This window comes from Diadema antillarum, unplaced genomic scaffold, assembly GCF_040938485.1.
Source record: "Diadema antillarum isolate AM-2024a unplaced genomic scaffold, OU_Dant_1.0 seq00001630_RagTag, whole genome shotgun sequence".
Lineage (NCBI taxonomy): Eukaryota > Metazoa > Echinodermata > Echinoidea > Diadematoida > Diadematidae > Diadema > Diadema antillarum.
In genome coordinates, this window is record NW_027272339.1 from 88,284 (window position 1) to 105,298 (window position 17,015).

Genomic DNA, 17,015 nt, shown 5'->3' on the forward strand with positions numbered 1-17,015 from the left:
AAAAGGGTTGCTCATGGATAATATACAAAGAATATTTAAAAAAGAAAACAACAAAAAGAAGAGATGAAGGTAAAAGAGAAAATTAAAGCAAAGGAAGGAGATGATTGCAAAGAAGGAAGGAATAAAAGGAAAAGAAGGAAGGGAAAACGAAAGAAGAGGCACAGGAGTAGAAGAAGAACATGTAGATAAGAATAGAGAAATGTAGCATAAAGTATGAATGCAAAGGAAAAAATAGTCACAGCAAACAGGTACATGTATTCAATAGTTGGACGAATAAATCAGTAATAACCTTTAGCTGATGTGGAAGTAGAAGTAGGAAAAGGAGATAAAGGGGAAGAAGAAGAAAAAAGAAAGAAAGGAAGAGGAAAAACACCAGTGAGAATGATAAGATATTAAGAAAGAAAGTAAGAAAAGTAAGTAACATCAATCAGAAAGTGAGTGGAGATTCAGCCACTGAAAGAAAAAAAAAGAATGTATATATATATATATTTGCTGCTGAAGTATAGGAATATATATCTATTTAATATGAATCATTTATTGGCCGCTGGACTCAATATCATATATGAGCTGTTTCTTGTCATATCTTGACACCCCCCGCCTTGCGTGTCTGACATTGCCATTTTATATAGTCATTTTATGTCATTTTTTTCTGTCCCTTCTGAAGTTAAACTACTTTTATACCAATTCTGTGTTCCATCTTGCATGTTCGTTCATATGCTCTGTACGTGACTCTAGTACCCAGTTTATGCATTCTCAAGAGTATGATGATGCATACACTTGAAAGATTCGAGGACTTGATGTTTCTCTTTAATAGCTCAGTTTGTTCCACACATTGCACAAACCAAAGGTTGTCTGTATTTTCACGCATTCCACAATTTTGTCATTCATAGTCTGTTGTGTCATTTCGTAAATTTTTGATGTTGCCGTGTGGGAAGGTGAGAGTTATATTGATCCCTGATGGTAAAATGGGGCCAAATTTCTTGTTTCGAAATAATTTTACAATTAAAGACTGAGGTTTGATTATATCCCTGAGCCTGCAGGGACCATCGAATCAAAATGCTGTAAACATCGTACACATCTGGGCCCCGTTTCGTAAGAGCTGTTAGGATAGCAACTCTTGCTGGAATAGCAACTTCCTGTGGCAACAGCCAGTCATTAATCTGGATTCTTGTTGTTACCTTGGCAATTTCCATTCCTGTAAGAATTGCTATCATATCAACATTTGTGCCCCGCTACAACAAAAGGATCCAAAAGTTAGGGGAGGTTGATTTTCTGAAAATGGCATGACATTTTTCCCTTACTCTTCCGCTTTAATTTCATATATAACACTACTCATAAAAGTACTCCGTTGTGGATATATCGATGATTTCATGAGAGCATGTCAAGTGGTCTAGGAAATCAGCGTTTCGAGAAAACCACCTTCAAAGTTTTCCTTTGGATCCAATCATGATTTAAAGGGAGGTGAGACAGTTTTCACCTCTTGACGATAGAAGGTATGCTCCTAGCAACCTCCACGATGTTCATTCAAGCTTAGTGCCAGCGGTCTCCGCATGACGAATAAGTAACCAGGATGCAATGCACTGACCAATAAGATCACTCCCTTGTTGCTGGGGCAGAGTCTATCTGCAGCGCTATATCCAAATCTTCGGACATGTCTCTGTTCCGTTGAAAGTCAGAAAATCATGCCCCAGAAAAAACGCTAATTTCTTGCCTTTACTTTTATCATTTAGCTCTGAAATTTGGTCAGATGATACACAAAACATTACGCTACAACATTATGCCAACAGCAGAAATTCGACGGTTTTGACCAATTTTGATGATCTGACTTCAAACTCGATTTTCTCAGCTCAGCCGTTAGTGACTTTAGGATCCTTTTGTTGTGGCAGGTCACATTTTATGAAATGCGGCCGTGGAGTGCTGCTGACATAGATGGAGTTAGAAGCATCACTGTGATTACATGTCAGTGTCTTCAGGTCACTGTGTCTGTCCATATAATACTGTTAGCAGCAGGGCACTCAATATTTGCAACTGAAGTGACTTGGGTTACAAAATAGTGAAAACAATAAAATCCATTAATTGCTTTATGTTTTATGTGTGTGTGTTTGTTTGTGTGTGTGTGTGTGTGTGTATGTGTGTGTGTGTGTGTGTGTGTGTGTGTGTGTGTGTGTGTGTGTGTGTGACTAAGAAGAAACTAAAAATTCTTTGTTTTAGTCCATGTTTATTTAATATACAAGATCTTTATGCGTCAATTTAACTGACGTGAAGTGTCATTTCCAGTGCACGTTATGGTATGTCTGTAGGTTGTACAGTGATGGGGATTATGTCTGATATTTTGGTATGGCAAAGATGTTGTGAAGACTGTATATGTTTGTGGCTTTGAAGGCCGTACCAGTGATTATGTTTTGCTATGTAAGACTAAACATATTTGAGAGTATCTTAAAGTTATGACAATATTTGTCAAAGTAGTAGATGTAAAGTTTTCAATGATGTGGTAAAATGACACTTTGTTTACAGCGTAGGCAGCTACAATATACGTACATTGTTTTTTTGTAAGCTGTGTAATGGGATTTGTGTATCATAAATTCTGAATATACAGAAAAAAAAAATCATTTTTTCAACTTATTCAGAATGATAAGAGAATGTCTATGTACACCCCCCAAAAAATGCTATGTATATTTTGTCATATTTTTCAGTCCCGCAGTGCATCCAATTGCAAAAGTAAGTGAGATCAAGTAAACTATAAATCTCTGTCATCTGGCAAAATATTGGGATTCGGTTGTAAATATATAATGCGACTGGCTAGTCGGGGGGGGGGGGCGTAGATAGCATGTCCAGCTTGTAACGAAGATGCTGATTGGTTGATTCATTACAGAAATGTATCATCTTCTATCTCTTCTATTTGATAAGCAGAGTTGATAACTCATCTGCCAACTTTCTTCATAATTCCACTATCCATGCAAAACTAGATATCTTGTATGCCTGGACTGTAGCTCCATTCTGTATTCATGCCAATTTGAGGTTGATTTTTCTATTCTTTTTTTTTTCCATCTAAATCAGCAGTAGGAAAAATAATGATAAATGATAAAAAGTATGTTTAAAATATTCATATTTTCTAAGCAAGTGTGTGTGTATACAGTGTAGCATATTGATTATGTCAGGTTACAATGTTTCAACACTGAAGTCATAATACATTGATTTTTTGAAGTGGAATATTTTGTGAAAGAGATTCATACACTTGTTCTGCAGTTAATGCTTTAATTAATCTAGTTTATATTTCTGTGTGTCTTTCACAGCTCTCTTCTTCCAAACATTTTTTTCTACAGCGTTTATTGAGCAGTGGTGCTTATTATTATAATATTTTTTTATCTTCAAACATTTTACAAAACAATCTTATACCCCCAAACTCAGCACTCTTGTATGTCTGTCGTATCACGCACATTGTGGCCTGGCTGATATAGAACAACAGCAAGTAGATTAACGCCGTAGCAAGTGCTCCGTTGCTCTGTTCCTGTGACGTCCTGCCAACACCAACACCACCACAAAATGGCTGCCAGCTCTGTGCCGTGAAAAATGTGTGGAAAGCGCCCCCTGTTGACACATTCCAGCCATCTCCTGATAAAGATAATGACTACCCTTCTAAATGCATGCTGAATCCAAAACCATAAAAATCTATAAAATAGGATATTTAATCATGTGGCACAAGCAGAAAACTACAACTTCAAGATATGAAAATGAAACATGTTGTAAAGGAAATTGCAGTGTATTACATTGTATGTCTCGATGCCATTGAGAAAATATTTCAAAAATTGATCAGAAAGTACAAAAAGTAACAAAATAATACCATAAGATGGGGAGAGAGATGGCTCACCGTGTCTTTAGGGGTCGCTGCAGAATTTGGTAGATTCGCAATTCTAGAGTCGCATGTGCATTGAGTTTGGAGAAATAACCTTGATTTTCTTTTGTGAGGGTTGCACTGAAATTGTGATGCAATATAACACTTCTGCTACATGCAGGGTCATACTACTTAAACATTATAGTGTCATATGGAGTAACATTGCATTAGACTTTGATTCTACTTACATAGAGTGTCAGATGTGAGGGAAGGGAGGGGTTGTTTGTATTTGTTTTTTAAGGTTTCATTGACGAAAGGATGACTCAAAATGACTGTATCAATGGAAGTGGACAGCAATTTGGCTGATTGCTCTTGCCAATTCAATCTACTTGGCTGTTGATTTTGAGTGATTTTCTTGGAGTTGGGATGGGCATGATATGGGTGGTGTTGCCAAATATTGACAAGGTGAACAGAGTAGATAGGTTTGCTGAGTAAAATGATATCAGGTTTTTTTTTCAGTTTTCTGGAAATACACATTGGATTATATCTTGATTATGGTCAAAATTGTCCCCGTCAAAATTGATTCACTTAACCCGTTCCATAGGGGAACCTGGTGGCCTGTGTATTAAGTCTATGGGAATTTCAGAATTCAGTATCAAAGAGGTTAAGTTTCAGTATCATAATCATCTTCTTTTTTTTCTTGAAATTAATTTGTTCAGAGTGTTGTGTGCACATTGACCTCTTTGTTATTTTATTTTTATTTTTTTGCTGGCTGCTTGCATTGCGCAGAGTTGCGACATCCACCAAATTTCTGCTACGTAAAGCTACAAAATGTATGCTACTGCCAAGTGTGTACTGCTGTCAATGCATTGAGTCTGTGGCATATTCCACGCTGTCAGCATGGCTGAAATTCGCGGTAGCATGCTATTCCTAAAGTTGCTCATCCATGCTGTGCTGTAATGACATTAAGAAAAACGAACAATAAAAACAACATCTGATGTTATTCACATGACCGACTAACAACCAAAGGTAACAAACATTGGAATCAGCAAGTTCTGTAAATTGTAATTTTACCATGAATATGTTAAAATGTTTGAGAACAAGAGCTGTAAATATAGTGCACTCCTGTTATAACAAATACGGTAATTCCGGAAATTCCGGTTACAACAAAATAAGAATTCAGGCCGCAACATTATCGGCTCTATATATTTTCATTGTTTATTTGTTCAGATATACACTAACAAAATTTCGATATAACGAAAGAAAACTGCCGGTCCCAAGGACTTCGTTAATAACAGGAATCCACTGTAATGAAATTTTTTTTCTCTACATATGTGACACAATTTGCATACTAAGTTAATGTTTTGTGGATAACCAAAATATTGTGAATATAATGTATTAAGGTACAGTTTATCAATACATTTGTCATGTTTTAATACATGTTGCTTTTTTTTTTCTATGACAGTGCTACCAGTGAGGCAAATTCTTGTATTCCATTGGTGTATATCAACAATTTATGAAATGTGCATTAACATTTATAAAAACTCCTACTGGCTTGAGAGTTCGTATCGAAGCATGATTTTTTTTTTTTTTTGGATGGTGATGAATTACTCAATGGCTTGCCAAGTTCTTGTAGCTTGTTTGTCTTTTTTTTACAAGTCTGCAAAACTGCTTAAACCTCTCTACATTTCAACTCGTAAGCAGCTGAGGACGAAACTGTCATGACAGAGCGCGCGCACCACACGCCGCCCACGTTTGGCGTCTTCTTCCCATCGTCCATCTGCTCGTCCATGGTTCACCTGACAGCCCTCCTTGACGATGGCGAGGTCAATTTGGAAGGCGTCTCGGGTCAGTATTCACACCCTCTGCTCCACAAGTCCTGTATATGCCATATATTTAGCGAGTCTCATTTTTTTTTCGTATCGGGACTTCTGGACAATTTCGTGAGTGGTTAAATTGCGATCATGGAATACAGTAATGACTGGAGAAATGTACGGGTGAACGTCACATCCATGTCAGGATCAGAGTAAATATTTTTGTGCATTGTTGAATTTGCAAATAGCACCTGACTCGCAAATTGCATGAAAATAAAAACCTCAAGAAATATATGGTGTATACAGTACTTCGGCCAGTACCAGTACAAATACTATGCACGCGAGTGCCCCGAAACCCCCCCCCCCCCCCCCCCAAAAAAAAAAAAAAAAAAAAAAAAAAAAAAAAAAAAAAAAAAAAAAAAAAAAAAAACCAAAAAACACCATTATTTCTGAAAGGGGGAAGTCAATATTTTGACAAAATTCTAGGGTGGTCTCACTTGACTTGTTTTCTTACACCATCGTTGCTTGAAAACAAGGGGGCATGTGTTGTTAGGTCTGCAATTCCCCTATTGCAGTTGCAAAAAATTTATACTGTAAAAGTGGATACTGGTATTTTTGCATGAGTAATTTTTCGCCCTATGCCGGGTAAGGTGAGTTTCATGTGTTTTTAATTCCACAGGGTCAAGACAGCAACTACTGGAAAAATAAGGCAAACAAAAATGTTTGTGTGTTTTTATTTTAGTTTCTGGCTGCGTGAAGCATGCGACAATTTCCACTTTTACCATACCAGTTAGTTCAATAGTGCCACAAAGACTAACAGCTGATTTGGGGTTTAGAACAATATACGTGATAGCAAGAGAATATTAAGCAGAGGGGTAAAGGTTGAGGGGTGAATTTTCTTCTGTTTGTCTCCCTCTAGAAATGAAATTTGTATATGTAAGATGACAACTGCTGATCTAGACATATTGAAGAAAATTCATACCTCAATATGCATGATTTTAAATAGCAGCTTAAAGGTAAATGGAAGCTTCAGCTTATTTGCATATCATCTCATGTTTTGATGAAAATGATGTTGATTAATGTTCATTGACAGCATACACTTGTATGGCATTGTATACACCTGACTAAGTTCACATCTACTGTAGATGAATAACTACAAGAGGGTTCACATGTACATGCATTTGAACTGCGCATTACAGACACTATTGGTTTAATTTATGCATGTGTAATGTTTTGATTCTTTGCACATTTCGGCGGGTGTAAGTGTGTGTGTGTGTGTGTGTGTGTGTGTGTGTGTGTGTGTGTGTGTGTGTGTAGTGTCGTGTATGTAGTGTGTACTTGTATGTGTGCGTGCAAGTGTATGTGTATGAATGGCCTTTTTATCACATACAATGTACAGTGTATTTGTGTACCAATTCCACACAGAGGTGTTAAATATGCAATTAAATTTGAAAGGACCAGATAGTAGCACATACTACATGTACATGTACATAAGATTGAATACTTATTTGAAAGGTTGTTATGGATAAATCAATTACTGTGTATTTTGTGCTACAAATAGAATGAAGTCCATAGTGTGGATCAGTGATATATAGCCAAAAAAAAAATGTAAAAAGATTGTAGAAGTCATTTTTAATAGAATTAAAGAATATGTTAAACAGATTAATCTAAGGATATGTAAAAACATTGATGTGGGCTTCGCATATGTATGAAGCATCATCAAGTATTGAGTGGCATGTGTACGTTATCAATAAATTTCTCGCAGTTGGAGAAGTTGCACATAAGATCATGTGGACCTGTCTGGTTGAGGAGCCCGCCCTCATTCTCCGTTACATCCTGGAGAAGATCACGGCCAAGGACAAACAGGTAAAACTGCTAGCTTTTATCTTCTAATACAGCCATTATATAATTATAACTACATGTATATTGTACAGTGTTAAAGATGTCCTGTATGTAAACATGAACTGAGTCATCAAGCAAACTGCAGTGTTAAAGGGGAATGAAATTCAAATGTAACCCGCTACAACAAAAGGATCCTAAAGTCCCTGACGGGTGAGCCAAGAAAATCGAGTTTGAAGTCAGATCACCAAAATCTGTCAAAACGTTTGGATTTCTGTTTTTAACATAATTTTGTAGTCTAATGTATCTTCTATCATCTGCCGAAATTTCGAAGCTAAATGATCAAAGGAAGGGCCTAAAAATAGCATTTTTCTGGGCCGTGATTGGCTCGCCCTTCAGCGAGTTTAGGATCCTTTTGTTGTAGCGGGTCACAAATATAATTGTGGATTGAGTGACTGCAGCAATATTAGGGAAACACAGCAAAAGTTTTAGGAAAATCGCACAATCAGTTCAAAAGTTACACATTCTTAAAAGGCCCATTCTCAGCAAAAGCGTTCAAATACGGAATTTTGGTGTCGCCGACATTCCATGACAGTTTGCGGTTCCCTGAAACCTATTAGATACTATTTGAATGTTTATAATATATCACGAGGACTTTATTTGTTAGAAATAAACACGATCAAATGCGGTCGTCTGCCTTTTTGTATAAAATTTTGCTGTTAAACTTCGTTAAGACCCCCAAAACGCAGTGTCGCCGGCTATTTCAGAATTATGTTTTATTGCTCCTCTCCGTCCACAAACACACTTTCCAAATATCATTTTCATGGACGATGAGCATATCATATGTGCTAATCACAATACTCAAAAAGTTCCAAAATTTTTATTGACTTCTTTTTTTATAGCCTTTTGAAACCTGTCGCCAAATTCACCGCCAGATACGTTACCAGTTTCTTTAGTGTTACAGCATTGGGAAAATAACAAGACTATGCAATGACCCTGTGTATATGAAACCCTGAGGATATACTTCATACACTGCAAGTACTTAGATTTTTTGTGCAACAGCTCTTTATTGAGAATACGGTATAATGTTTGAAATACCGGTTTTCTACACTTTTATTTGGACAGATACGTTACATACTTTTCACCCCACCCACTGCGACAGATATTGCAATGTCAGACAAATTGTATATTATGCATTACTCCTCGGAATGACGCATCGATTCAACATTAAAGTTTAGTACAAGTGAGAAATATTTGGTAGATATCGCTCTCATAATAATATGATCGACCATATACGTTACCACAGATACGTTACCCCAGATACGTGACCGAATTTTGCTCATTGGTCTTGTGCTTTCTGGGGATCAAATCTGGTCAGTATTCATCCCTACACATTACATGCTTCGTTTTGTTGGACCTCAGGATTATATTCTTACACCAAAAGGACAGAGAGGTGAAAAAGAGCAACACTTCCACATGATTTTTCTTTGTGCGTCAGTGTCTCACAACTTAATGCCAAGTTTTCCGACAGATACGTTACCACATAATCAAAATGCTGAAAAGAAATTGTAAATGTTTTTACAAACAAATTGTTGTGTGCTCATAAACTCCAAAGTTCTATTCTATAAAACCCAGCCACTTTCATATCCTATGCAACAACTTTAAACGTTTATTTTACAAGACGAAGCTAAGATTCAGCATATCATTTTTGTGCTTTTCAGATTTAGCAGATACGTTACGTATAATTCAGGGCACCCACGGTGACAAATAATGTTATGTAAAACAAAGTGTTCATAAAACAATTCTGGATAGAATGACGCTTCCATAAAAAATTAAAGTTATGTTCAAATGAAGAATATTCAGTAGAAATCGCTTTGTAACTTCACCGACAGATTCATTTACGGTACGCCAGATACGTTACCAAACTTTGAAAGAGTAAAAAGTAGTTTATGAAACGCTTCCGAGAAAAGTTTCAGTGTTCTGTTGCGTATTTATTCTAGTGTTTTTCAACATATGAAGAACTACTCAAGATTCATTGATAAGTTGAACAATTATTTATTCATTTTCATTAAAAGGGATGAGCCAAATACGTTACCATAGGTCAAACAACTGTTTAGCATATCGAGTTCATAGAGACTATACCTACTTCCTTCTAAGTGCCTGCAAAAATATATTTTTCAAACCTTGTTTGCATTATCCATCAAAACTTAATGAATATTTACAGTCAGATGGGTAAATACATTCAGACGTAAGATGAGAATATTCTGTGAATGAAGAACTCAGCTTTAACATTTATGGCTCTTTTCCACTACATTTCATAGTTTAAATATTACGTACAATGTCTAAAATGGTTAATTTTGGCTTACATCATTTATTTTTACATCAATTCATGAGGTAAATAATTAAACAGGTGATATTTATTAATTCATACACAACTAAAATTATTACTTATATTTTACCAGATACGTTACCAAAGGTGATTCGATGTTTTTCAATAGTTATTTCCCCAGGAAAGCAATTCATATTTGTTTCCTGTGGAAATTCCAGATCGGATCGTTCCCTTTGCATGATTTGTGGGATTCGAAACTTTATTTGTAAGCGAAATTTGCTAAAAATACAAAGTGAATCTTAAGGTTATATTTCATTTCAGCAAAAAGCATATTTCAACCTACCACACAGAAATAATTTCTACCAATTAGCAAGGGATGACAACATCTTTACCTCTTGAAAAACCCCAATATCTTTAGGGGGGACAGATGTCTTTTCCTGAACAGAAATTGGATCAAAACAATAAATTTAATTCAGAGTTAGGAGTCCATTACAACATGTAAATTTGCGGTAACGTATCTGATTGGTGATCAAAAATCATATATGATGCTCTATTTCAATTCATTTTTACTCAATGAATGGCCATCATTTAGAATGTTCCACTTTTTGTTTCGTATTTGACCGGTTTTGAAGTTTCCGAAAACACATCTTTGTATGTATTACTTTGTGGTTGATTTTTCGGTTTTACTCACATGGAATTGAACACTTAATCTGAGAATGGCCCAAAATTCGGTGCCGTCATCACTGGCTGAGAAGATTACAATAGTTCATGACATCACATGTTGAAAACGACCTACACACATTGTACTTCAAATTCAAAGAAAATATAAAGGAAATTCAATTTTTTTTTCACTTTTCTAGCATAATGAAAGAGCAATTGACTCGCCTCTTTCAGAATGCAAGGGGGAAATGATGTTACCCTCAACATTTATTGTCAGTAACAAGTTGAGGGAATGTGTACTTTTCATTATAAAAAAGAAATTTCTATATTTAACCACTAGTTTCTGGGATGTGGTGTGTCTCAAAACAAAATGAAGGGAATAAAGTAATCATAAGATATAATAATGTATATTTCATTAAAATGTATTGATTACCAGGTAATTAAAGTATAAAGTGCTATTCCTCATTTGTTATTGTAAAGGAGGAGCTGATTCTACTGATGAAGAAACTGTTCAGTCACACCGATGAGATACCAGCTCAGGCAGCCCACACCCTCTTTAACTACCTGGTGAGTCTTGATCGGATTGTACACTTTGACCTCTGACCTGACCAACCAGGCTCTGTTGCCTAAAAGTTGAGGTCAAAATGACACATATAGTTGTAGGTCTTCTGATTGGCTGATAATGTGACCTACATGTACATGTACAAATACCTTTGATTTTCTGAAATATGTTTGATTGCATCTTTGTAGCAACAGGGCCCTGGTATGGGAGGTTGTGGTTTGTAAAGAAACCTTCGTTCTGGTGGTGGCCACACATGTATGTGCACACATGTACTGTATACAATATACATTATACGTGTACTTACATTGTACATACATGTACATATACACATTCACACATGCACACACACACACACACACACACACACACACATACATCTGTACTTGTGTACATATACAGCATTTGTATTTAGACAGTGGAATTGGCAGAACCTATAGGATTGGTTAGAAAGTAAATTGTTCTGTGAAGAAAATCAAATCCATATAATTATTTCCATGGATTTAGTAGCATTGATTGTTGGAAGAGCACTGTGTTTGCATGCATACTAGTACATAGAATAATTCTTTGTACCATACCATCAACAATCTTCTCTATTCAGTGGAACCTATCGATTGATAATATTTGTTTTCTGTAAGAACTCTTTGATGCTAATATTCTGTATACTGACGAAGTGTATACAACCATGAACTCTGAATGTCAGTCATCATCATGCATGCATCTTTGCCATATCCAGATCGGGTTCATCATCTACCACTGCCGCGCGCCACACGAGGGCGCCAATGAGGCCATCGCCAACACCCTGACGGTCATCTGGCATATCCTGCCCTACGTGTCCGGCGTGTCCTTCAAGGACCTGAAGCAGACGCTGAAGAAGGAACAGTGTGATGTGAGTCGCTTGCCTCATTTCTTTATCCCCCCCGAGTCTTACACCTTTAAAACATGTTACGAGTCTTTTTTACAAGTTAAAGGGATAGTATAGTTTTGGTTGAGGTGGGAATTCAGCTTTTACCATTTTGCGGGATAATCACAAAACCACTTATGAAATATTTAACAGCAGACAATTCTCAGAGGAATTCAAAGTTTGCTTGACGAAAATTGGTTTTGAAATGCCTGAGATATCCAAAAAACAAAGGAAATCAAAGTGATTCTAATTGAATTGCTTTGTTTTGGATATATCAGCCATTTCAAAGCCACTTTTTATCAAGTAAACTTTGAATTCCTCTTAGAATTATAGGCTCTCTCATACTTCATAAAAGGTTTCTCATCACAGAAAAAGTTTGAAACCTGAAGCCGGCCATCTCAACCAAAACTATGTCATCCCTTTAAAGGGGAAGATCACCCTGAAAATCGGCTTATGTGAATACAAGCAGTAAAATTAGAGGAACTGGACAGTGAAGATTTGAGCAAATTCTGATCAAACTAGAGAAAATTATGATTTTTGTTAAAGTTGTGATCACTTAAACACGAACTGAATTTCTCCTCATTACTGCCATGAATTTGATTCAGCTCATTTCATTGATGGTGTGAAGTGGTAAGCAGTAGGTTCCAGGTTCAAATCCCAGGCTTGCTCCTTCACTTTCACTTAATGACCTACTACATGTATGATACAAATCAACCAATGCAAGACAACTGCACCTTGTTCTGTTTGTGTTACAGAGGTATTGCACTATGGTAAATTTCTTAGACATATGAACGTAAAAGACCATGCGTGTTAACATTGCGTTTATGGAGTGCTTCCATTTTCACTTTTTCTTTAATACATGTTGTGATATTTGTCACAAATACTGTACGAGCTGAAATTTTTGCGGTGGTTTTATTTTCGCTAATTTCGCGAATCGCTTTTGAACCGCAAAGATAACAACATGCGAACATAACAACACGCGAATAACTAAGTTCAGTTAGACCCTCGCAAGCGCGAAATTAACAACACGCGAAAATGTCCTCCAAGTAGCAATTCGCGGAAATATCTGTACGCGAAATGTTCAGCTCGTACAGTAGAAGTAGGGGACATCCTCCCAATTCCTGGAATTATTTTCAACTTGTTTTGCTGATGTAGGGATTTTTTGTTCTTTTTGCACTGAAGATGCTCAAAGCAGCCATTCACCCAATCACCAGACAATCACATAGATATCTAGAATATGTGCAAATGCTGCTATATGTAATTGTGAAATCATACATAGAAATATTCATGCTATTATTTCCTCTGCTTCTCTTATTGTATGAAGTCTTTAGCACATCCAATTAAATTTTTGTTGTGTTTTCCGCCCACAGCCGACCATCTTGATAACTGCCAATGTGCCGTGTGCAAAGGTAATTTCAACTTTATCAATTTGTGACTAATGAGGGAAAAAGAATCCAAAATGTGTTCCTTTCTCAATGGATGCATAAATAGGCTCACACACACACACACACATACACACACACACATGCTTTGATTGCCTGCATACAGAGCTAGCTACCTAGCAATGTGTTACGACCATGTCGATGGCAATAATGCAAACAAACGATATCAATGACCTTATTCGTCTATGAACTCTCCAGCGGTCAACAGAGCATTTTTCAGTGATGTCATTGGTTACTTTGATCTCAGCAATCTCAACAGCTTCTTTGAGCCACTGGGGCTTTTCCTACCCCTGCAATCAACTAGTCAAAAGAAGTCCTGCTGACACGTATATACATAAAATTGTGCATAAACATGCAAAATACTGCCTTGGTTCCTTAGAATATGAAGAGAACTTGCACAGTTACATATGTACCATTCTGATGAGGTTACTTGACATTGAATTAACATTGAAAATGTGTTTTTGCATGTCGTTTTCTTTTCTTCACCAGAAACTGATCGTCCATGGACCAAATGAGAGTGACATTCCCACACAGCTTCCAATCAGTGAGGTTAGTCACAAATTCCGCCTTTGACCTTGTCTTTTGAAAATTCTTAAAGTGTCTGGATGAAAGACTAGATTTCCAATCAAGTCAGTAATTACATGTATGTATCATCATCCCATATATGATGTGGTTGTAACTAATACTACTTTGTTCATAAAAACTTGTGACACTTATCAAAATATGTCATGTAACAGTGGTGGATCCAGGGGGAGCCCACTGGGCGCACCTTCCCCCCCCCCTCCCCCCTTGTCAAAACAAAAGAAATACAAAGAAAAAAATGGGGGGGGGGCACGTGTGATCCCTTTAATTTTGTAAAGGCGCCTCCCCTTTACAGAAATCCTGGATCCGCCCCTGTGTAACACTCTTTTCTTGAGTCAAATCCTGTTGAAACTGTAACCATTCTCTTTGTCTGATTTTGGTCTTTATATTGTAGCCCACTCAAATTTTGAGTGACCTTTCAATTCAACTCAATTCAATTCAATTCAAATCTTATTTTCACTTAATCAACAGAATATGTACAATGTAATTGTAATTTTACTTTTAATTTCCTCTCTTTCGTCCCCCTTAACATCCAGGACATGCAGTTTGAGGAGATTTTACAGGATTGTCTGGAGTTCTTCAACATTCCTCCCATTCAGCACGGATCTCACTTCCTAGTGGACAAAAAAACAAGTAGGTCCTCACCGCAAGATAATGATGATTGTCGTACATGCTCAAGAGAGGGCGGCTTACCATACGAGTGGAAATTTTGTGGGTTTGTGTGTGTGTGCGTGTGTGTGTGTGTGTGTGTGTGTGTGTGTGTGTGTGTGTGTGTGCAGGCCAATTTCAATGAATTTCACTTGTGCGATCGTTTGTCCATGAGAGTATTCCCTTACATAGTGTGATATCTCAATGAAATATGTGCATGATTCCTTACGCCAGCTCAGTAGAGAGCAAAATTTGAGGATATTTCCATGGCGCGATAGTACTTTACTCACTTCCAGCAGCATTGCCATAATTTTTCACAAAAATATTTTTTTGCAGTATTCTTATAGGTATGTGACATCAAGGATATTGATTTAGAGAAGCTGTGGATCACGGATTTGCAACTCATCCAAGGCATCTCCCGTAAAAAGTATTAGTGCGTACCCACTATGGAGAGACTACAACCATTTTCCAGTTGATACACATTTCATTTCCATTGCCAATTTGCAGATCAAATGTTGGATGTGAAATCCTATGTGAGGGACTTCTACGCCTACCGCCGCTCCCAGTGCCCAGAACTCATCCTGAAGAAAATGGACAAACAGCTCGGGCTGGAGAAACTCCAGAGACAGGTAAAAACAAAAACAAAGAACCAACAAAATACGAAAAACGCACACACTCAGGAGCGCACAGACCTCTGCCAAGCAGCTCATTTCCACCCATGTACACATATGTAATAAAAATATTATGCTAAAAGTAGCCCAATTTCCCAATAATAAGGAATCCCTATAAGTGTCTCTATCTTAGCTTCTTGCTGCGCGTCAAGTGGGCTTATGCGCACCTTAAATACACGTAGCTTGAATTATCTCATTTGTTGGCCCTATTTCCCAATGATAAAAGATCCCTTGGGAAAAAAAAAAAGAAGAAATAAAGATTCTGTTCACTACCAAAACTTAACCATTTGTCAACTTTTCCTGAAAATTTAATCCAAATCCGTTCATTACTTTTTGTACGGCCGCGCGACATCATCCTCATCATGCGTCGCTGTACTGAAGTGTGCGTTCTAGCAGTATTAATGTAGTTTGTATACATTATACAATAGCACACCAAGGACATCATCACTGTGACCCAAAGTAACATGAGATAAATCTGGGGTCACATTATTCTTAGCTTCTTTAGTGTTCCTAACTTTGACATAATAAAAGAATACAGCGAGGCAAAAGAAAAAAGCAAAGATGTTGAGATCTTGATTACAAATGTATATTTGTTGTTTGAACATTAATCAAGAATCTCTCAAAATGACACTACATTTTTGTACACATCTCATTCATTGTTTGGGTGCATGTATATGTGCATGCGTGATCAATGCATGAGTGTGTTTGTGTGTGTGTAAGGAGAATTTCATTTTGTTCCCCATTCTCGCAGGTCTTTAGCCCTAAATCTGTCAAAAAGTGGTAGAGGGTACTTAAACTTTCACTACATAAGAACATGTAATCACCAATATAAAGCAACAACTTTTAGAAGGAAATATTGAAATGAACTTGTAAACTTTTGTCGTGTATTGAATATGATGTCCTTACCTTTTCTTCAAGTTCCCTGCGGGGTTGCTTTGTAATCAGCACAGTTACAAATTTTATCTAAGATGTATGAATTTTCTTCGCAGTATTAACAGATTTTTGTTTGATTTTAATTTGTGTATTTTTGCAGGCATTCACCCTAAAGCTGTCAGAACTGGGCAGAGTCTACTTTGCTGTCACCACCCTTCAGAGTACTCCAGCTGACAACGTAGGTTGCACTAAACCATGATTTGTTGTGCCCTCTGTCATGCCTAAAGACAGGGGCTGTTGGGGGGGGGGAGGTGGGAGCTGCAACCCAGCACACTTTTGTCTTGGCTCTTATGATAAAAAGAGAAAAAAACATTCGAGAAATAATTTTTAAAAACAGTACAAAAATCTATGAATTGTCCCTCCACATTATTGGGTCTTTAAAAGAAAAATAGACTCGCTTAATGTTTGGCTTGTACAGTACTTTACTCCCTGTATCATTGAGATCTTGTCATTTTTTTTTTCTCTCTCTGCGATTCAGATGAGTATCCACATTTCATTCCTTCACGACGAACTGATCCGTCTTCCCTCGTTCCCGCGCAAGGCGCTCGACGCCGAGTTCATGCTGTATTCCATCCAGCAGATGGGCAGGGTCTGTATAACACTGTGACGATGACAGCATGGCACATGTGTAACCTCAGATCACAATTCTACACCATATTTTGTGGTCTGTCATAATTAACATTAGAGGAACAGATTAAGATTGGACCTGAAATTTAAAAAAAAAGTTGCTTAATTTTAAACTCACATATGTTTTCAAAACTTCCAATCCCAGATTCTGCCAGTGACATCATATGACAATCAT

At 37.0% G+C, this 17,015-nt stretch overlaps 1 pseudogene; it reads left to right on the top strand.

Annotated features, from left to right (window-relative positions):
• The window catches only part of LOC139711254 (protein unc-80 homolog), a 148,191-nt pseudogene that overhangs the window by 86,297 nt on the left and 44,879 nt on the right, over positions 1-17,015 (top strand).